This window comes from Saccoglossus kowalevskii, chromosome 14 (genome assembly GCF_978046115.1).
Source record: "Saccoglossus kowalevskii chromosome 14, keSacKowa6.1, whole genome shotgun sequence".
NCBI classification, from domain to species: domain Eukaryota; kingdom Metazoa; phylum Hemichordata; class Enteropneusta; family Harrimaniidae; genus Saccoglossus; species Saccoglossus kowalevskii.
This window is the reverse complement of record NC_140654.1, coordinates 34,306,855-34,330,970: the sequence shown is the minus strand read 5'-3', so window position 1 is coordinate 34,330,970 and position 24,116 is coordinate 34,306,855. Positions and strand designations below refer to the sequence as shown.

At 35.7% G+C, this 24,116-nt stretch overlaps 1 pseudogene; it reads left to right on the top strand.

Moving 5' to 3' along the window:
• Positions 1 to 12,544: 12,544 nt before the first annotated feature.
• On the top strand, positions 12,545 to 18,594 carry LOC146734693 (uncharacterized; annotated as a pseudogene).
• The last annotated feature ends 5,522 nt before the right edge of the window (positions 18,595 to 24,116 follow it).

The following is a 24,116-nucleotide window of genomic DNA, read 5'->3' as shown; positions in this document are numbered from 1 at the left end:
CCATCGCATTGTATTATGGGTGTCGTCAAAGATAAAGAATGTGGTTGCCATTGCATTTTATTATGGGTGTCGTCAAGGGTAAGGAATGTGGTTGCCATTGCATTGTATTATGGGTGTTGTCAAGGGTAAGAAATGTGGTTGCCATTGTATTATGGGTGTCAAGGGTAAGGAATGTGGTTGCCATTGCATTGTATTATGGGTGCTGTCAAAGTTAAGGAATGTGGTTGCCCATTGCATTGTATTATGGGTGTTGTCAAGGGTAAGGAATGTGGTTGTCATTGCATTGTATTATGGGTGTCGTCAAAGATAAGGAATGTGGTTGCCATTGCATTGTATTATGGGTGCCAAGGGTAAGGAATGTGGTTGCCATCGTATTGTATTATGGGTGTCGTCAAAGATAAAGAATGTGGTTGCCATTGCATTGTATTATGGGTGTCAAAGGTAGGGATTGTGGTTGCCATCGTATTGTATTATGGGTGTCGTCAAAGATAAGGAAAGTGGTTGTCATCGTATTGTATTATGGGTGTCATCAAGGGTAAGGAATGTGTCTGCCATCCTATTGTATTATGGGTGTCGTCAAAGATAAGGAATGTGGTTGTCATTGCATTGTATTATGGGTGTCGTCAGAGTAAGGAATGTGGTTGCCATTGCATTCTTTATGGGTGTCAAGGGTAAGGAATGTGGTTGCCATCGTATTGTATTATGGGTGTCGTCAAGGGTAAGGAATGTGCTTGTCCATCGTATTGTATTATGGGTGTCGTCAAAGATAAGGAATGTGGTTGTCCATCGTATTGTATTATGGGTGTCGTCAAAGATAAGGAACGTGGTTGCCATTGCATTGTGTTATGGGTGTCATCAAGGGTAAGGAATGTGTCTGCCATCCTATTGTATTATGGGTGTCGTCAAAGATAAGGAATGTGGTTGTCATTGCATTGTATTATGGGTGTCGTCAGAGTAAGGAATGTGGTTGCCATTGCATTCTTTATGGGTGTCAAGGGTAAGGTATGTGGTTGCCATCGTATTGTATTATGGGTGTCGTCAAGGGTAAGGAATGTGGTTGTCCATCGTATTGTATTATGGGTGTCGTCAAAGATAAGGAATGTGGTTGTCCATCGTATTGTATTATGGGTGTCGTCAAAGATAAGGAATGTGGCTGCCATTGCATTGTGTTATGGGTGTCGTCAAGGGTAAGGAATGTGGTTGCCATTGCATTGTATTATGGGTGTCAAGGGTAAGGAATGTGGTTGCCATCGTATTGTATTATGGGTGTCGTCAAAGATGAAGAATGTGGCTGCCATCGTATTGTATTATGGGTGTCGTCAAGGGTAAGGAATGTGGCTGCCATTGTATTGTATTATGGGTGTCGTCAAGGGTAAGGAATGTGGCTGCCATCGTATTGTATTATGGGTGTCGTCAAGGGTAAGGAATGTGGCTGCCAACGTATTGTATTATGGGTGTCGTCAAGGGTAAGGAATGTGGTTGCCATTGCATTGTATTATGGGTGTCATCAATGGTGAGGAATGTGGTTGTCTATCGTATTGTATTATATTATGGGTGTCGTCAAAGATAAGGAATGTGGTTGCCATTGCATTGTATTATTGGTGTCGTCAAGGGTAAGGAATGTGGTTGTCTATCGTATTGTATTATGGGTGTCGTCAAAGATAAGGAATGTGGTTGTCTATCGTATTGTATTATGGGTGTCGACAAAGATAAGGAATGTGGTTGCCATCGTATTGTATTATGGGTGTCGTGTCAAGGGTAAGGAATGAGGTTGTCTATCGTATTGTATTATGGGTGTCGTCAAGGGTAAGGAATGTGGCTTCCATCGTATTGTATTATGGGTGTCGTCAAAGGTAAGGAATGTGGCTGCCATCGTATTGTATTATGGGTGTCGTCAAGGGTAAGGAATGTGGTTGCCATCGTATTGTATTATGGGTGTCGTCAAGGGTAAGGAATGTGGTTGTCCATCGTATTGTATTATGGGTGTCGTCAAAAATAAGGACTGTGGTTGCAATTGCATTGTATTATGGGTGTCGTCAAGGGTAAGGAATGTGGTTGCCATTGCATTGTATTGTGGGTGTCAAGGGTAAGGAATGTGGTTGCCATCGTATTGTATTATGGGTGTCATCAGGGGTAAGGAATGTGGTTGTCCATCGTATTGTATTATGGGTGTCGTCAAAGATAAGGAATGTGGTTGTCTATCGTATTGTATTATGGGTGTCGTCAAATATGAAGAATGTGGTTGCCATCGTATTGTATTATGGTGTCGTCAAGGGTAAGAAATGTGGTTGTCATTGCATTGTATTATGGGTGTCGTCAAGGGTAAGGTATGTGGTTGCAATTGCATTGTATTATGGGTGTCGTCAATGGTAAGGAATGTGGTTGCCATCGCATTGTATTATGGGTGTCGTAAAAGATAAAAAATGTGGTTGCCATTGCATTGTATTATGGGTGTCGTCAAGGGTAAGGAATGTGGTTGCCATTGCATTGTATTATGGGTGTCGTTAAGGGTAAGGAATGTGGTTTCCATTGTATTATGGGTGTCAAGGGTAAGGAATGTGATTGCCATTGCATTGTACTATGGGTGTTGTAAAAGTTAAGGAATGTGGTTGCCCATTGCATTGTATTATGGGTGTTGTCAAGGGTAATCTGCCTGGTCATTTTCAATAAGGAATCATTGAGAAATGACGAAACGTATATTTACCCTTCTATAATTACTGCAGACATTTTCAACGATCTAGTTCTACAGTTGCTGCATTGAATGTGATGATTATAACAATATGCCCAACAGCAAACTAATATATACGTTCGTCGTTTTTGAGATCAAGCATGGAAATATCACATGTATGGTGCAGTGCAGGTTTGAAAACTAAAATAGTAGTCAAATATGTATACCAATTTTTACTCATTACTCAGACCACCTTGACAAAACAAACACAGAACCACCAACATTGAATAATACACCAGTAAACTCATTAATATATGCAGATGACATGGCTCTCATTTCCACTACATCAACTTTGAATGAACTTGAACAATATTGCTCAAATTGGAAACTTAAAATAAACGCATCTAAAACTGAAATTGTTATTTTCAATAAATCACCACTGCAAAAAAGATACTGTTTTACTCTTGGCAACCATTGCATTAAATGTAATAAACAGTATATTTATTTAGGGATTATTTTCAGTTTAAATGGTAATTTCAATGAGGCAACAGCCAATATAGCAGAGAAAGCTGGAAAAGCACTTTTTGCTACATGTATGAACAAAATACTATGGGATAATAAAAATATTAAACTTTCTTTACACTTATTTAACGTTTTTATAAAACCCATCCTTCTATATGGATCAGAGGTATGGGGACAAAGTTTTATCAACAACAACAAATGGGAAAAAAACACGATAGAAAAAATTCATTTGAAGTTTTGTAAGCAAATCTTGCAGATTAACAGGACCTGATGTAATCTAGCAGCAAGAGCAGAATTGGGGCAATATCCTCTTTTACTTGACATCAAACAAGCATTCTATGAACAGAAAAAGTCATCTATATCAAATAGTTGGTTCATTAATCTTAAAACCATATTACAGGAAGCATCATTAGATTTTCTTCTGAAAAGAAAAATCCTCAAAACACAAACAGCAACAATTTGTAAAATTTTACAATCAAATTTACAAAGCCGGTATGTGAACAAGTGGATAACTGCTATATCAAATGCAAATTCTAAACTCAGAACATATTAAAAATTTAAAACACAATTTGGAGCCTTATTTACTTAATTTGAATGGTGAAAATAGAAAAATGTTCACTAAATTCAGGGTTAGCGATCATAGTTTAGCTATTGAAAAAGGCAGACATTCTATCCCTAAAGTACCAATAAATAGCAGACTTTGTCAATTTTGTAATAACTGCATTTCCTTTTAGAGTGTCAAAAATATGAACAGCAGAGATCTCAACTGTTACATAAAATTAAAGTCCCGGCTGACAATAACGATTCTCGTTTCACATATTAAACTTTATTTTAGTAGCAACCAAAATTAGAGATTACATTTCTTTAATAATTTATTTGTGTATTAATTTTTATACATATTTATTTGTGAATTTTAAGTACATTCATTCCAGTTATTTTCAAAATTTTGTCTTGTTAACAAAAATTCTTTATTGTTGCAAACACCCTATGTAACCTACTCTTTTTTTACATGGAACAATAAAGTTCATTCATTCATTCAGTCACTCATTCATTTGACATTTTTGAAAATTTTACATTTAAAACTGGCTTGCACGTTTGGAATTTTAGACAAGTTGGGCATTTTTGAAATGCACGTTTGGCATTTTTGAAACTTGACTTTAGACTAAGAAAGGCTTGTACGTTTCACATTTTAGGTACATTCGACATTTTTTAAACATTTACATATTTACCCCTATATAAAAGGTCTATTTTAAAATGCATTCCGCTCTCTTGTTAGCGCCATCATGCTTTTACACAGATCGCCATACGATAAAGCACCATGCTGAAATAAACGGAGAAAAACACTATAAATACACTGTATACATGCGTTTTACAATTTGACACATTTTTGTCCCATTTTGAAAAGTATTTTATAATTACACACATTTTTATTGAAATCGCAAAATGAATTATATTACAGCACTTATCACTGTGATTGGCGTTCAGCATTCCTAATAGCAAATACAGCACATGTATTACTCAGTATTACTTATTTAAACATTAACGTAGTTTTTTTGGCTAAGAAAATTCCATTTGTGAAAAATCGAGGACTTTGTACGTCAACCGGCCCATCTTTTCTGGAGACTTGCGAACAATCTTCGTTTTTTTCCCCCCGAGGTGACGTGAGAACATGAATCTCCCGATAGCATCTGCCATTGTTTTGTTACATTATTTACGTGACCCCCCCCCCAGTGAATTCGGTGCAAACATGTTTCATGACAAAGAAATGTCAGATGCTAGTGAGAGATTGGTCAAGAAAGACGAAAAGAAATCAAAGAAGAGTGTTGGGTGGCGTAGTGGAGCAGTGTTTGAGAATGGAAACGTGAAAGGAAAAGGGTAAGCGTTTTTATTCAAAATTACATGTATTAGTGCCATACTCTTAGCAAAATAATAAAAAAATAGCTCGTTATAACAAGTTTTTTTTTTAAATTAATCGTATATTAAAGTGTGATGTAATAAATACATTGCACAGATTTTAATTAATCGTATATTGAAGTGTGATTAATAAATACAATGCACAGATTTTAATTAATCGTATATTGAAGTGTGATTAATAAATACAATGCACAGATTTTAATTAACCGTATATTAAAGTGTGATGTAATAAATACAATGCACAGATTTTAATTAATCGTATATTAAAGTGTGATGTAATAAATACATTGCACAGATTTTAATTAATCGTATATTGAATTGTGATTAATAAATACAATGCACAGATTTTAATTAACCGTATATTAAAGTGTGATGTAATAAATACAATGCACAGATTTTAATTAACCGTATATTAAAGTGTGATGTAATAAATACAATGCACAGATTTTAATTAATCGTATATTAAAGTGTGATGTAATAAATACATTGCACAGATTTTAATTAATCGTATATTGAAGTGTGATTAATAAATACAATGCACAGATTTTAATTAACCGTATATTAAAGTGTGATGTAATAAATACAATGCACAGATTTTAATTAATCGTATATTAAAGTGTGATGTAATAAATACATTGCACAGATTTTAATTAATCGTATATTAAAGTGTGATGTAATGCATACAATGCACAGATTTTAATTAATCGCATATTAAAGTGTGATTAATAAATACAATGCACAGATTTTAATTAATCGTATATTAAAGTGTGATTAATAAATACAATGCACAGATTTTAATTAATTGTATATTAAAGTGTGATGTAATAAATACAATGCACAGATTTTAATTAATCGTATATTAAAGTGTGATGTAATAAATACAATGCACAGATTTTAATTAATCGTATATTAAAGTGTGATGTAATAAATACATTGCACAGATTTTAATTAATCGTATATTAAAGTGTGATGTAATACATACAATGCACAGATTTTAATTAATCGCATATTAAAGTGTGATGTAATAAATACAATGCACAGATTTTAATTAATCGTATATTAAAGTGTGATGTAATAAATACATTGCACAGATTTTAATTAATCCTATATTAAAGTGTGATGTAATAAATACATTGCACAGATTTTAATTAATCGTATATTGAAGTGTGATTAATAAATACAATGCACAGATTTTAATTAATCGTATATTGAAGTGTGATTAATAAATACAATGCACGGATTTTAATTAACCGTATATTAAAGTGTGATGTAATACATACAATGCACAGATTTTAATTAATCGTATATTAAAGCGTGATGTAATAAATACAATGCACAGATTTTAATTAATCGTATATTAAAGTGTGATGTAATAAATACATTGCACGGATTTTAATTAATCGTATATTGAAGTGTGATTAATAAATACAATGCACAAATTTTAATTAACCGTATATTAAAGTGTGATGTAATACATACAATGCACAGATTTTAATTATAAGTATATTAAAGTGTGATGTACAGAATACTGATTAACTTTTTTTTAAATACAAATACAAAAAAAAGAACAAAAAAAGTTGATCAAAATACAAATACAAAAACACAAAAAACAAGGTCAAAGTCGCTCATGTTATATATATATATTTTTACAGTATTTTTATTTTTCTAGGTATTTCATTATATTTTCCCATTTGTTAACAAATATTTCGTATTTGTTATATTGTTCTGCAATTGCTTTTTCTAGGTTAAAGGTTTGTTTTACTCTTTCAATGAATAAGTTTAAGTTTGGTTTAGAATTATTGAACCTCGCAATATATAATTCGTATTTCCCAAGTAAAATTAAGTGCTTCCACAGGGCTTGAAAGTTACTTTTACCACCAGAATTGAAGATTACCTCTTTTTTACAAATATTGATATTTTCGCCACATATATTTATCCAAAATATTTTAAATTTTTTCCAAAATTTCTGGCTTTCTTCACATTCCCACAGCAAGTGTTCTAAATCTTCTTTTAGGTCACAGTTTTTGCATTTGTCATCGTCAATTTTATTATTTTTGTATAGAAAAACATTTGTCGCAAGAATTCGATGCAATATTTTATACTGAAATCCGCGCATTTTTTCGTTGATTGTTATCTGTTTAATTTGTTTCCAGGCTTCCTGCCAGTCTACATCATCTGTATATTGTTTACTAGCAAAGGTGCTTAATGCAGTGGCCTTCTCAAATTTTGAATTTCTTAAAACATTGTAGTAGTCATTACATTTGAATTTGCTATATCGCTTATAGTTTTCGCAAATAGGTCTCGTCTCCTTTGGCGACGTACGCCGTTTTAATGCTGATTTCCATTCTGTGGGGATTGCGGACGTTAAACCATAATATTTAATAAAATCTGACTTTATATTAAATTTAGCCTGGAACTGATTGAGTGACAAAACCTCCCCATTCTCATCAGTCCAATCACTTACGTACTTCACACCGTGGTCAAACCAATTGCGGTAAAATATCGATTTTCCATCAATAAGTACGTACTTATTGTTCCATATTATATGCATCCCTGGCTTAGGTTCGGCAATATTTTGTGATTTTTGGAATCTGCCCAGTGACTAAGAATTTCACGATAAAAAATAGTCAATCGAATAATTACAATTCATAAGCAAGGCCAGCCCTCCCAATTTATTAAAATAATGGTTTGGAAAATTAGACCAGGATGACTGTGATTCTAATATTCTGTTTATCCACGTTAATTGTATTGCTTTATTCATTAGTTCAAGATCTAAACAGTTAACGCCACCTTGAGAAAAGTGGCCAATCATGGTATTGTTCTTAATATGATGTTTTTTTTTCCTTTCCACAGAAAATTAAATAGATATGCGCCTGCTTCTTTAATACCATTAACTGGTACAGGTATACTATTCATAATGTAAATTAACTGAGGCTTCGAAGCATTTGCCCAATAATGCTTTGCCTTGAAGGATTAAATCTCTCGATTTCCAAATCTGAAGTTTATCTTTCATTTTTTTAATTTTTGTCCAAAAATTAAGTTTTTCATTTTCGTATTTATCGTGACCTACATACACCCCAAGTACCCTAACGGAACCCAAAGATGGCGATAAGCCCTGTGGAAGCACCCATCCCCCATTCTGATCGCCTACTAGAATTAGTTCTGTCTTCTCTAAGTTTAAAGTCAAACCGGACTGATTACTAAAATCAGATAAGATGTTTAGGGAAATCTGAATGGATGAGCTGTCTTTAAGTATGAATGTTGTATCGTCTGCATAAGCAGATATTTTTCGCTGGTATCCAGAGGGTAATGTAATACCCCTAATACGTTCATTATTTCTAATATGAATTAAAAGTAGTTCTATCGAAACTACAAATAGAGCAGTGGACAAAGGACATCCTTGTCTGACCCCTCTGTGTACCTCAAACCACCCAGTACTGGCACCTTTGTTCAAAACGCAACTTTGAATGTTTGTATATAATGTTTGTACCCATTTTATTAATGAAGGCCCGAAATTAAATGCGTCTAAGGCTTTATACATAAATGACCATTCTAATGAATCGAATGCTTTAGTATAGTCTAGAAATAATAGTGCACCTTGATTACCAGTTTCTTCGCACCATTCAATAATGTCACAAATTAGACGAATATTATCTGTAATACGTCTGCCTTTTATAAAGGCGGACTGATCTTCATGGATAATAATAGGTAATACTTTCTTTAGTCTTGCTGCTATACAGCGACTTGCAAGCTTATAATCTGTATTTAGTAGTGAGATTGGTCTCCAGTTATGTATATGAAGTGGGTCTTTTTCGGGCTTTGGCAATAACGTAATCACAGCTTGCCTTTGTGTTGCGGAGAGAGAGACATTGTTGTATGCATAATTTATGCACGTCAGAAGACAATCACTGATATTTTTCCAAAATCGCAAATAGAATTCGGGCGGAATTCCATCACAGCCAGGGGTTTTATTCTTAGGACTACTCTTAAGAGCTTCAAATAACTCGTCTTTAGTAATTTCTCCTTCGCAGATATTTGATTGCTCATGATTGAGGCTTGGAATATGAGCAGTTTCAAGGAAGCTATAACTATTCTCATTAATTTCCAACTTTCGTTTTGAATATAAATTCTCGTAAAAATCTTGCAAGGTGTTCAATACTTCTTTGGAGTCTGTAATATAAGTGTCCCCATCCTTAAGTTTGTCAATGGACTTCTTTTTATAATTATTTTTTTCTAGGTTTAGGAAATATTTATTGCTCTTTTCTCTACATTGATACCAATTTACCCGTGACCGAACAATAGACCCCTGTATTTGTTGCGCAATCAACTTTTCCAGTTCATTTTTCACTAGCTCATATTGCAGCAAAATGTCTTGATCAAGGGTTTCATCAATACGCTCTTCCAATTGTTGTAATTTTCTATTTAAGTTGTTCTCTTTGTTACGCAAATTCCTTTGCTTGTTTTTACTATAAATAATGGTTTTCTCCCTGATTTTGAATTTTAAATATTCGAATGTTTGTTGAGCATTGTAATACAAAAAGTTACACTCTCTCTGTACTTCAATGATCAGAGCATCAATTTGCACGACATAAATTTCATCGTTTAAAAGGCTATTATTAAACTTCCAAAATCCGGGACCTCTTCCACAATCAGGAATTTCAAAGGTCATAAGGATCATGCTATGGTCAGTACGAATGCTTGGCATAATATTACAACTTTTGACCGAGTTTTGTAACCGTTCGGGAACCAAAAAGTAATCCAATCGTGAACCAGAATTTCCACGCCTCCAAGTAAACCGATAATTTGATGTAATTTCAAATCATTCATCAAGCTGTAAATTGTTCTTCTAGCAGGCCCTTTATTATCGATTCCGCTACCGTATTTATCTATACTCTGGTCGAGGGGACATTAAAATCTCCTGCAATAATGCCGTTAGAGTGAGGAAAGTTAACTTTAATTTCGTGACTAAGCTTAGTAAAACACTTTCTGGTCTGTAGTTGCATTGGGAGCATAAATATTTGCAATAACGAACGTGTAATCCCCCTTGGACAACTCTAAAAGGATGTATCTACCTTGTAAATCTTTGACATTTCTGCCAATATTCAGATCACTAGATTTGTTTATAAGAACGGCGGTGCCAGCCCTGTGGTTTGAACCATGACATAAAAACAACTCGCCTCCCCAATCAGATTTCCAAACTTTTTCGACACATTGACTTGAATAAGTTTCCTGTAGTAAAACAATATGTGCTTTTTGTTTACGTAAAAATTGAAATATTTCTTTCCGTTTATACTTTTCCCTAATACCTCTAACATTTAAAGACACTATTTTGACCTTTGACATAATACACGCACAGAAACAAAAAGATCAATAGCAAAAAAAAACAAAAAAGGAAAAAAGATTTAGCAAAACAACCGTAAACGATTGCAGACAAAATACAGTGTTGAATGGGCTTAAGGCCCCCCGAAAAGCATGCATCTGGGAATCTTACTTTAACCAGTTAGTTTTATTTCAATACTGGGTTGTTTTGGTGCCATTTTTCATAATTGCCTTAAATTCCCATTACCATGAAACATTATTGTCATTTAGACAAACACTATGCCAATTAGGCGTTCAGATACATGCTTAATAGTTAAATATTATAGAATAAAGATTAAAGAGACTATATATATATATATATAAATTGAAACAACACATATACATATATATAAATAAATAACTTTTATATATATATATATAAATTGAAACATACATACACATATATAAACAAACAACTCGTTCATACTCATGATGTATATTAATTCATACAGTTAAGGATACACACGTAGAAATATGACCACTCAGACCAATTTCCATCTTTGATTCACCGCTATCTTCTAGATTCAGTTGGCACATGGTTGGTTGGTGTATTGTTTCTCATTTATATATAGTTTTCCATCCCGAAATCTTGGTTTTCGTCCTTCGCTATAGGCTTTATTCATTATTTCACGTACGGCGCGTTTACTTCTATAATCTGCGGGGCAGAGATCTTCAGTCACGAAAATTCCCGTACCTTGTAATGCCTTCTTTGAGTTCACAATAATGTTATGGCGTTGCGGACGATATACAAATTTGGCTAGAATATGCCGCGGTTTCCCACTATTTTTAAGACCAGTACGGTGTGCGTTCTCTATCTCTGCGTTTTCCATTCCGAACTTGTTCTGTAAAATTTGCTTTGCCACGCGTAGGCAGTCTTCGCCTTCTATTTCTTGGACACCTCCGAACCGTAAGTTAAAACTTCTCGAATATCTCTGCATTTTGAGGTTTTCTTCATCTAGTCTTCTGTTTGTATCACGTAGTTGTAAACAGTTATGATGCAGTTGACTCACTTGTTCATGCATGTCACGGTTTGCGTTCTCTAGCTGTCGGATTGTTTCACTCTGTTTGGTTACAGTTTCTTCTAGCGTCTTCTGTCTGAGTTCCGTAACTTGCAATTTTTCAAGGATAACTGAATGTTCCTTACAAATCTTGTCTATGCTTTTCTCTAAACGCATTAGAGCGTTTTTTACGAAGCGTTGGAAATCATGCATTTCTAAGACGTCGTCCTCGCCGTGTTCATTGATTGAATACGTGTCAGCTTCCTGCGCATGATCAGATTGGTCAACATTGTCAGATTGCGTGTCTTCATCAGGTGTATCGCATTCTTGGTTTTCTGTCAATGCATTAATTTGCATAAAATTAGCAATCCTTTTGTCGGTGTAGATTTACCGCCACGATTTTTTCCACCACTTCTAGTTCGTCTCATCATTGTTCTATTAGAATTTGTTTAAGGTTTACAGGTACCCAGTTCATTAATGGGTTTGAGTACCTCTTGTTGTGCGTCTCAGTTGCATAAAACTGTATAATTTGGCACACTTGTCGAGAGCCCTTGACACTCCTACACTGTCAGTTGCTCGCACATGCGCATGCGTTATAACAAGTTTATTTTTCTTGTTAAAACAAGTTTATTTTTATTTTTATAACGAGTTTATTTTTCTTGTTATAATGATTTTATTTTTCTCGTTATAATGAGTTTATTTATCTCGTTATAACGACTTTATTGTTCTTGTTAAAACAAGTTTATTTTTCTCATTATAACAAGTTTATTTTTCTCATTATAACAAGTTTATTTTTATCATTATAACAAGTTTATTTTTCTCATTATAACAAGTTTATTTTTCTCGTTATAACGAGTTTATTTTTCTCATTATAACAAGTTTATTTTTCTCATTATAACAAGTTTATTTTTCTCGTTATAACGAGTTTATTTTAGTTGTCTCAGCTTGTGTCATATGCTGCAGCAATGGTGGATAGATATGAACTCATTACATTTTACTTCCGCCTTAGTCTCAACTACAACGAAATAATGGTCAACCTAGCTCACAGGCACAATGTAATTTTAAGTATCCGGTCTCTCAAAAGATGGTTGCGGAAGCTAGGAATCTTCAGGACAAAAAATATCGACGACGTGGTCAGTTTTATTCCGGGACAAATTCATGGGTTTAACCAATTGCCTGGCTTCCGATTGATACATTTAAAGTGTATACAAAGTGGACTTGTTGTGACCCAGGAAACTCATCCTACTGAAGTTGTTGGATTCTGTCGGTGTTCTTCTTAGAAGCCGTCGTAGGCTGCGGTGAAGACGATATTATAATAAAGGTTCGGATTTGTTGTGGCATCTAGATGGGTATGATAAACTCAAGCCATATGGAATATGTATCAGTGGGTGCATTGATGGATTTTCCAGATCAATCATATGGCTTGAAGCATATATAACGAACAATAACCCTAAAGTCATTGCACGCTACTATGTAGAAGCTGTAAAGGCTAGACAAGGGTGCCCACGAATAATACGCGCAGACAGGGACTCTGAAAATGGCTATATTGAACAAATGCAAATGTTTCTGCGGAAAAACCACACTGATTCATTCGGATCTAAAAGCTTCTTAAATGGATGGAGTATTTCAAATCAAAGAATAGAGTGTTGGTGGAGTACGATGAGGAAGCAGAATTCCCAGTTTTGGATAAATCTGTTTGCAAATATTAGAGATGATGGTTTGTTTTCTGGAAGTTTTCTTGATGTAAATCCCATCCAGTTCTGCTTTATGGATTTGACACAGGTAATGCTCATTGAAACGTCACCCATATTGTCCTGATATGTATGTAATGTCTCGTGATTTATCACTACCATTGTTGTGTGAAATGGTATTTCATTGATTCTTTCGGTACTTTCACGCAACGCTTCGTCTATCCCTGGCAGCTTTTCAGGTTTCGAGGATATGACATTTCAATCGTTCTGAAATTACTAAATTATACAGATGTATTAAACTCGTTTGCACTAAACTGCATGACAAACCTATACACATTGATTTGTAATTCAGGTATATTATCTATTACATTTAACGTAACCCGTATTGTAGTTTAACCATGACCCATTCCGTAAAACTACACGAATTACCTCACCACAGAGCAATCCATTACTAATCCCACCTCGTCACATCTCATTCTGGTGGGTTGTGTGGAGTTTATACACTCCCTCAATCGCTAATTGGTATCCGCCTAGTTTATATTCTAAATTAAATTTGGGTGCATGTAACCATTACATCCTATGAAGAAGTACTTACAACAGAATTCGATCAAGCTGCCTCACCGACTTACCTAGATCGGTATCTTATCCAATTGCAACAATGCTCTTTAGCTACACAGAGCGCTGTAAATGCTGTTAAATTAGATACAAATTAACTACAGAATAACTTGCTCTACAACGGAGTCTGTGGCTTTACAAACACACATATTAGAAAACTGTTTTATCTTCTGAAATCTTACTCGTAATAATAATACCGGTATATTATATTAATACAATAAAGTAGCTAAACGTTTTCTGATTGCCAAAGATTAGTTGTTTTTCAACACATTCCAACGTTTTTAAAAGCAATAGTGCAAATTAGACCACGTTTTGATATGTTCTCTAGAAGTAGTTCGTCAAGTTGTCCGACGCCCTCGCACGTCACAAAGATTGCATATTGAAATGTGACGTCCCGATAATGTGAAAAGTATGTTTGTTTCGAAATAAATAAGTCGGAAGATCGCGTATTAAAATATTAGATATTCGTGTCAGATCGATGCTTTCCCTTAACGTACGTAATAATCGGTAGCTGGTAATATTACGTACTTATAAAAATGTTGTATACATGTCTGTGTTGGTTTTCGACCTTCCCGTAACGTATGACAACGTATATATTATTGCAGTACGAGGAGACAAACGTGAGTGGGCAATCAAACATCAGCTGTAAATATGCATCTGGGCGTACACACTAATGCCTATTGACAAATACGCATACCAAATGAAAACTCGGTAACATTGAATGTTTAAAAACTATATTTAATAAAATAACAAACGATCAGTAATACATTGTTAATGTAATATAACGAATAACTCACTATTTCCTATAGATAAACGTTCGCAACTAGTTTAAACGACTTTAGTTTACTAGTGTTCAGTGGATGGCACTGGTGGCAACAGGGGTACAACATTGGGTGTAATTGGTTTGGTCACCGGCTGGGTTTCAGTTGCAAGTGGTGGTGGTGGTGATGCGTGAGCAACTTTGGGCACTGTTGACCCCATCGGGTATGATGTGCCAGGCAACAATGGAAACGGTACTTGTGGATAAGCGAATTGTGATGCGTCGAAAATATTTCCGTATCCTGGTGAATATTGAAAATAGTCCGTGCCAGGTTGATAATAAGGAGCAGTGAGATAACTGTATGGAAAGTTTATATGTGAAGGCGCAATGTCAGTCGTACACGTGTTTGGGGAGTCACGGCTCCAAGATACCACAGGTATTGGTAATGTACTACATTCACCGGTGGCCACTGTAGCAGTTGGGTGACGCGCAGCTGTTCTCGCTGGCGTCACATCAACATGTTCGAGTGGACGAGCGTCTCGGCGTGCGGTTTCAGGAAATACTGTAAAGGGGGTAATTATTCACTGGGTTTTAATTTAGCTTATTTTGCTGACTGGAAAAATGCGCTAAATTAAAACACAGTGAATATGTAAAATTTAGCATAGAACACATTATCTAAATGACAAAACCATGAATTTAAAACCCACTGAATATGCCTGAAATGGTAAATCAGTGAAATTTAAACCCAGTGAAAATTAGTCATTTTACAGTACCACATTACGTTGTTTTACCATCTCTCTGACTGGGTTGGGAACTTTTGTACCAGGACGGTTTTTGTCAGCTCTGTTGTGTTTACGATTGAAATTGTCTATAATATTCACAAATGTCTTGCTCATGACACTGACATTCTCTATTATTTTACCGTTGTAGTATTTTTCCAAGATCGCTGCATCGGCTTTGATGACTGGCGTACGGGGTACAATACCTGACGCAGTTCGTATTAAGTATTTACTCCGGTTTGCATTCACCAGTGCTGTGTATATCCGTGAGTAGAATGATGTACTAGTGGTTTCATAAGCAGTTTTTTTCACATCCAAACTGCTGTTCTTCTTTTTTATTTCCACAGTAAGTTTACCGACTAATTCACTAGCCGATTGAACTTCTTTTCGTTGCTCCGCATGTTCAGAAACTAGACCGCACTGTTCTGCCGTAACGCACGCTGGAAATGGACAGTTGCGCTTGTCATGACTTCCGTACGTGTGACATCGTGTGCATTTTTTCTCACCAACCTCTCTCCTAGGTTCGTTGCAATAACGCTCCAAGAGATCACCGTGCTTTTGTTTGGCAACAGTTAGTTCCTTCTCCAAAATTTCGATTTCGTTTTCTAAACCTTCAATCGATAATTCGAATGGCGACTGGAAATGATACTGACCCCATTCGACGTCTTCCTCATGCTCGCATGAAAGGCCATCTGTTTCTAGTGCAGCATTTCTCGTGCATCTTTCGCCATGGTCACATGGTGGTTGTTGGGAACGGAAAAGTCTTTTCGCGATGCTACCATTTCGTTGATTGATGGCACTATGACCATCACTGGCGGATGGACTGTCATCAGAATCTAAGTTTTGCAGTCCTAGTTTTGACTGCGGTGTTTGTAATTTGGCGACTGCGTTGATAACCATGCGTCTGTGCACTGAGCTTGTTCTGGTTTCAAATTTGTCGAAATCGCGTGGTTTGAAGAATTTTAGTGACGTCTCTGATGTAAAATCAAGCCTTTCAAAGTCCGCATAATATTTCATGAGAGATGGATCTATCGATCTCAAAAAACATTCCAGCGACTTTTGTTGAGGTGTCCCACTAACGTCCATTTTGACTGAACTGGGAAACACGCGGGGAAACGCCGAGAGATCTGCAAACTTGTGCGTGACGTCACGCGTTGGAGACTGATCTTATATGGGGTACACGCAGGTCCGAGCAGTGTCCAAAAAAAATGGTTATATGCTGCTGCAATGCATTATACTCGTTCTAAACAATGACATTTCTCGGAAAAGACTAAAACAAAAATGCACGAATGCGTTTCACATTCTAGGATTCATAGTTTTGAAATCAGCTGGGCATGGCGCTATATGTGTGAACGTAGGACAATATCGTAGTGGTAAATGCAAATGGAACAATGTTACAGCTTATATGGCGGGAAGAACATGCCACGATATAAATTCCATTTGTATTTGCAAAATGGAAACTAATGCAAAAGGTCGTAGTTTCAGTCGAGGCAAGCCTTTGAGCAAAGATCTCCGTGGTTTAATTGTGACGGAAATGGTGTTTTCGGGAGGAGACGAGCATTCTGGAAATTACCCGGTAGGCATGGTGAAAAAAATATCTGACAAGCTCAGGGTTGACAAATCTACTGTTCGTCGAATCTGGAAAACACATTGCGAAACTGGAGACATTGAAACTATGCCGAAAGGTGGTGACCGAAGAGGGAAATTATCTGACCAAGACGTAGATTTCATAGAGACACTGAAACGAGAACGTCCATCGATGACGTATCAAGAAATCAGAGATAGGTTATTACAGTATTCCCAGTTAGATGACATTCATGTCAGTAGTATCGGACGTGCAGTTCGTGATAAACTTGGCGGAGGGCCGTGGACAAACAAAAAGATGACAATTCCTCATGCAGCAAGATTTAATGATGAAAATATGGAATACACGCAGGCGTTCATAGATTATTTGCATACGAAAAATCCTGCTACATTGAAGTTTATGGATGAGTGTGGAGTGAAAATTAACACGGGACAGTCCGCTTATGGACATTCACAGAGAGGAGTCCGGTGCGTTGAAATCGGTCGTTATATTGCAGGACCGAATCACACTCTCAATTTTATAGTTGGTCTGAATGCCTCTATGTTTGCATCAGTAATTCCGGGTCCATCAAATGCAAACCAATTTGTTATTTTTTTCACTGAAGCAACGGAAGCGTTCACTGTTGACGGCGAACCAGTGTTAACACCAGGTGATACAGTTGTTGTGGACAATGCCCCGATTCATCACCACGAAGCAGAAAGGTTGCTTTTTAATTTACTGGATGATTTTGGCATTGAATTAGTTTATCTCCCAACTTATTCTCCAGATTTCAATCCTGCTGAAAACTGCTTTAACAAATTGAAAATCACACTTAAACGTGACTACTACAGGGAATTATTGCACGATAACTTACCTATTGCTGTATATGACGCACTTTCCGAAATAACACCACATGATACTTGGGAATTCTTTAATGCAACTGGCTACTTAAATATGAATCCCAATCTATAGATTTCCAAATAAATGCACCTTGGCAACTCAAACTAAACAACCTGTTTCAGGTTTATTTAATCTCTTTTTTTATTAGAAGTATGATAATTAGTATGTGTGTATGTGCGAGTTGATAAAAAAGTCTATATGTAAAATGTTTGAAATAATATTACCTTGCATTCGATACAAATTAAAACACGGGAGTGTAATACTTCTATGATTTAATATAAGCTATACATTTTTATGACCAACGAGGTTGTGGACAGCGTGTTCTCTATACATTATTTGTATCGACTTCGATGGCCACTAAGCTTCAATGTAACTAAATTAAGGTTGTTACAATTTAATAACGTAACGTCAAAACTACGTGGGTGAGGCAGCTTGACCGAATTCTGTTGTATATGCGTTCATTTTCGTTTATACCGTTTATTCATTTCATTTCTTTTAAGGCTGAATTGGACGAAAATGCCAGAATTTGGAACAGCTGCAGGATTTGATCTTCTAGATCAAACAGCGCCAAGCGGCCGCCCATTAATGATGTATTCAGTTCCAGAGTTGTATAAAACTAGTTATCAGATACGTGATGTCGATGTAGAGGAAATTTGCGCATGTGAAAGGGAATGCACTCCCAAATCGGAATATCCATGTGACGAGACTATATTTGAGCTTAGCTGCATAATTATGGAAGAAAACGGTTGGTTTAAACCCTCAGATCCGTTTGCCACAGCACAACTGTACACATCGCTGAGAGGTGCATTCAATGCCGTTTTGTGAAACTTTGATACAGTAGTGTAGATTACTAACATCATAGGCTCCTGTGTGCGAAGTAAACATTGGGACCCAGAAATGTGTGCGACTGTTCCAACACGAACTGCTATGATTTGCATAAAATATGAATGGATGCTTTGAGGCTAATTGTCATTATCAATGTAACCAGGGTTAATGATCTGAATCAGCCCAAGGAAAGCAAGCCTGTACCACAAAGTGGATGTTAGCACGTATCTATGTTAATTAAGTAATTTGCATACCAATTAGCAGTTTTCCGGAATGTGCTGTATCAACGAATATCTTTATTGGATTTTGATGAATTTCACATTTTTGTAACCTACAAACAATTAACTGTATTACTTAACTACTTATAAGATATGAACTCCTTTTGTCGTCACAAAGTACATTTTAAGCACATTTTATATAGACGCATGTAAGGTCAGAATTGAAATTTTGAGCATCATTTTCAAAAACCTTGTTTTTCCTCAAGATGAAGCTGTTGGCGTGTGTTTCTATATCAGGTTTGCTGAGTATGACACAGTATTTCCTAATAGTTCCCCTACATATCGGAGCACTTTAATACATATCAGGTTTGCTGAGTATGACACAGTATTTCCTAATAGTTCCCCTACATATCGGAACACTTTAATACATATCAGGTTTGCTGAGTATGACACAGTATTTCCTAATAGTTCCCCTACATATCGGAGCACTTTAATACATATCAGGTTTGCTGAGTATGACACAGTATTTCCTAATAGTTCCCCTACATATCGGAGCACTTTAATACATATCAGGTTTGCTGAGTATGACACAGTATTTCCTAATAGTTCCCCTACATATCGGAGCACTTTAATACATATCAGGTTTGCTGAGTATGACACAGTATTTTCTAATAGTTCCCCTACATATCGGAGCACTTTAATACATATCAGGTTTGCTGAGTATGACACAGTATTTCCTAATAGTTCCCCTACATATCGGAACACTTTAATACATATCAGGTTTGCTGAGTATGACACAGTATTTCCTAATAGTTCCCCTACATATCGGAGCACTTTATTAATACATATCAGGTTTGCTGAGTATGACACAGTATTTCCTAATAGTTCCCCTACATATCGGAGCACTTTAATACATATCAGGTTTGCTGAGTATGACACAGTATTTCCTAATAGTTCCCCTACATATCGGAACACTTTAATACATATCAGGTTTGCTGAGTATGACACAGTATTTCCTAATAGTTCCCCTACATATCGGAGCACTTTAATACATATCAGGTTTGCTGAGTATGACACAGTATTTCCTAATAGTTCCCCTACATATCGGAGCACTTTAATACATATCAGGTTTGCTGAGTATGACACAGTATTTCCTAATAGTTCCCCTACATATCGGAGCACTTTAATACATATCAGGTTTGCTGAGTATGACACAGTATTTCCTAATAGTTCCCCTACATATCGGAGCACTTTAATACATATCAGGTTTGCTGAGTATGACACAGTATTTCCTAATAGTTCCCCTACATATCGGAGCACTTTAATACATATCAGGTTTGCTGAGTATGACACAGTATTTCCTAATAGTTCCCCTACATATCGGAACACTTTAATACATATCAGGTTTGCTGAGTATGACACAGTATTTCCTAATAGTTCCCCTACATATCGGAGCACTTTAATACATATCAGGTTTGCTGAGTATGACACAGTATTTCCTAATAGTTCCCCTACATATCGGAGCACTTTAATACATATCAGGTTTGCTGAGTATGACACAGTATTTCCTAATAGTTCCCCTACATATCGGAACACTTTAATACATAAGCTTTATTTGCGTTTTTCTTTGTATCAAATACAATCAGACCAGAGACAAAGTTATTTGTGTCTTTACTGGCCAATATACATTTGCACTAGTGAAACAGTTTTTTTAAATTTGTATAAATGTATGTGAATGCACTTCAGTTCGTAGAATTTCATTGTCTACAATAAAGCTAAAACAACACTTTAAGGGCTGCCATGTAATTTCTGACCATTAGTGAATATGCTAGATAACGAAGTACTCAATCAAGATTCAATGTTGGATTCCTGTAATGAAGGGATCATCATGGGCAATAAACTACTCTCAATTAATGTACTACAATTCGACAATTCAAAAACATTACTAATTAATTCATAGTATAATCGTCAACAACACAAGTAATTATCTCACACTGACTTTTGCTTGCGTTACACTTGCTTTATGCATAAATTACGCAGTTATTCAGTGCACGAATCTAACTCGATTTTATCCATTGGACTCACTAAATATACATGACAAGGACAGAGGTGAACTAAAAACAAGATTCCAAACTTTGATTTAATGATAACAGTCATAACAACAACATGAACAGAAGAATGTTTATAAAACGTGATATAAAGATATATTTGTCTAACCATAAACACTTGATGTTGATACTACACAGACATATAACTTACTTTGAAAAAATCCTAACAATGGTATAATATAATATCAACAATGTCGAATAAGAAAGCGATCAGAAATCCACCGGCTTTCTCGGAGGGAGGATTGTTGCTATTAATATGTGCATAGACGTATATTAGCATACATTTTCTAAGTCATCGCCATGGTAGTCACAATTACACCAAGCACAACAGGTTTCATCGGTACATAAACCAGGAAGTTATATGGTATAAACTTGATAAAGACGCTAATTATGTAATAATATATGCAAATATGCACCAACACTATATGTTGTCATCACCGCACCCACGATAGCACCAAGTGAAGATCGACAGAGAAATGAAAGATATGACTTCGTCAACAAGCATTAAAATATGCAAATACATGCAAAATATCACACGCACTACATGCTGACAGCACTGGACCCATAAGTTCAATAACCACACCAAGTTTGAAGTAACAAATATTACTCTATATGGACTTGGATCCATCATATCCTCTGCGGCACCTACATGCTGTGGGATAATAATGTAACTAATTTTGTTCCTTGAAAACACATGATAGTATAGTAGGTTGGCTAACTCGCTCTGAAGTTGAATCAAGGCTTGCTTTTATAGCATAGCCAATTGCAGTCACTACAACTGTATAGACCAAAACAATATACTGTCATCTATATTTATTTAATAAATCATCAAAGAAAGCTTAGAATGGGCTCTCGTGTAGTGGCAAAGTAGTCAAAGATCATCCAAGGTCAATTTGTGGAAAAATTGTTATGCCAAATAGTCCCCAATCCTCCAACTCCTTACTATGCACGCCATATATGCTATATGGGGGTCGGACATCATCTCATATGATGCCAAAATTGAGAACATGTTAATACCCATAGCTAATAATAAATCAAATTGTTGGAAATTATGTGTCGAGTAATAACTACTGTATTTCTGCCTATACAATTGTTGCAATGCCAACACTTATCACGCAACATTTTATTTCTGTGATTATGGTCATTATGACCAATACTTTTTAGCATATAAATGTTAAAGATAAATCCATTGACCTTTACATGTGAAAATCTACTTAACATAATGACCATTAACATTTTGCTAATTTTAACCCAGAATTCTTATTGTTGCCATGGCAACAATTCTATATGCAGAAATACAATTGGAATTGCTCATACATATCACACATACAATTTCAGATATTTAACTGCTCTTAAGATCGGAATGACGTCTTTAGGCATCACGTATCTTGGAGAGTATTCCTCTTTGAACTAAAAATGGTCAATCACCATGATACTCTAAATTAATATCTTGAGAACCATGGGCGAACTCCATAAATGGTTTTAATTTCCCTATTTTATACTGTATTAATGCATTCTGAGAAGACTATGTTATATAAAATGGACAACAATATAAACAAAGTCCATCACCCAAACATTTGCATCCAGCACTGACTTAAATTCTGATCTGTTCAAGAACACATCCACATGTGTGTCCAACTGGTCTGCGTGCAAGCCTTGTTAAACTAGTACATTGCACAAATATTTCATCCTTAATAAGTAAAACTGCACCTATACAAAATCGCAGGAACTTCTTCAGTATGGATTCATCAAGTCCACGTACAAATCTTTGCAGATGGTTGGCAACTTCATTTTCTGTACAAGATAAGTTTCTGGAAATTTCAAAATCTTCAAAACATTCCGTGCTGTAGGTTTCAATTTACCATATATTTCTGACAACTCAGCATATGATAATGGCATACATTTTAACATTTAGCCGGGGTATTTGAAACTAAAAATTGGCATTCCAGCTCAGCAGCCAATCAGCGACGGCCTAACGCTTAGATGACTATTTCGGTTTCAAATACCCCGGCTTAGTGTTCTAGGTTCTTGGCGTAATTAGGTGTTCGTATGCAAGGGATTTTTCCACACAAAAACGACGAATTCGGCCGAATTTTGTTATCGGTTGGCTTAATATAACTCAAACGGACCGTATTTTTGTGAAAGATTGGTATTTTTGTCTTGATTTGTAGGAATCTGAAAAACGCGTTTCACAACTTGTCTCTTATTTAGTTTTATGCGTCATTCAAGATGGCGGCCCCCATTTAGTAAATATCGTAATTATTTTATTATCACGTGTGCGCCAGCTGACTGTGCATACATACATGTGCTTCGTACACGGGAGTCAAAAATAAATGTCAATTGCGTAAAACGAGAAGTGAACGCGAAATAGCTGTGACATAAATAGAGCAGCGCGTTCACCGCTATATGCGAAGTTTACATTTATGTTTTCAAGATTTTTTATCAGAAACATAACAACCAGCGAGTGAACAAAAATGTATTAAAGCAGAAACGGTAGTTCTCTTTTTGAAATAAGTTGTGGCCCTGAAAAGGGCCGTTTGGTTTGTGTTTAATTATAGAAACGATTCAAGCAAATCTTACAGTGTATGGAGAGCCGCGAAGCAAGTATCACACTCGTTCGGCTTTAGCGTCGTCGACAATGAAACCATTGATGCAATATTGTAGCAACCTGTACCTGGGAGAGTGGTTGAAAGCAGAGCTTCCACATGGGTAAAAAAACAAAGTACCCGTTTTAAAAGATGTAAAAAATCGAAGTGATGCTTTTTAAAAACTGTAAAAAAACGAAGTGAAAATCTTATAAAAATTGTAAAAGTGACCTGTTTGAGTTATAGAATTTGAATATCGGTGTGATTATTTATAAAATTAGAAAACTGAAGTGAATTTCTTATAAATATGTAGGGAAAGATTCGGGTCGTGGAGTAGGGGAGACTAAGACGAGGTGTGTCTAGTTAGAACACAAAGTAGCAACTGATTTAATCGTTAAAACTAAGCATCTATATACTATTACATGTTAATATTTGTGTAAACAGAAATTGTAGGGTAGCCGGATGTTGCATAATACTTAAGTCGTAGAGACTACATATGGTTAGGCATCTGTTCTTCTCATCTGTGCCGTCAAAGAAATAACACATTTTCCGACAATTGCCGAGCATCGCCGGCTTCGCCGAATCATGTGCAACAGAATCTGGCTTGGTAA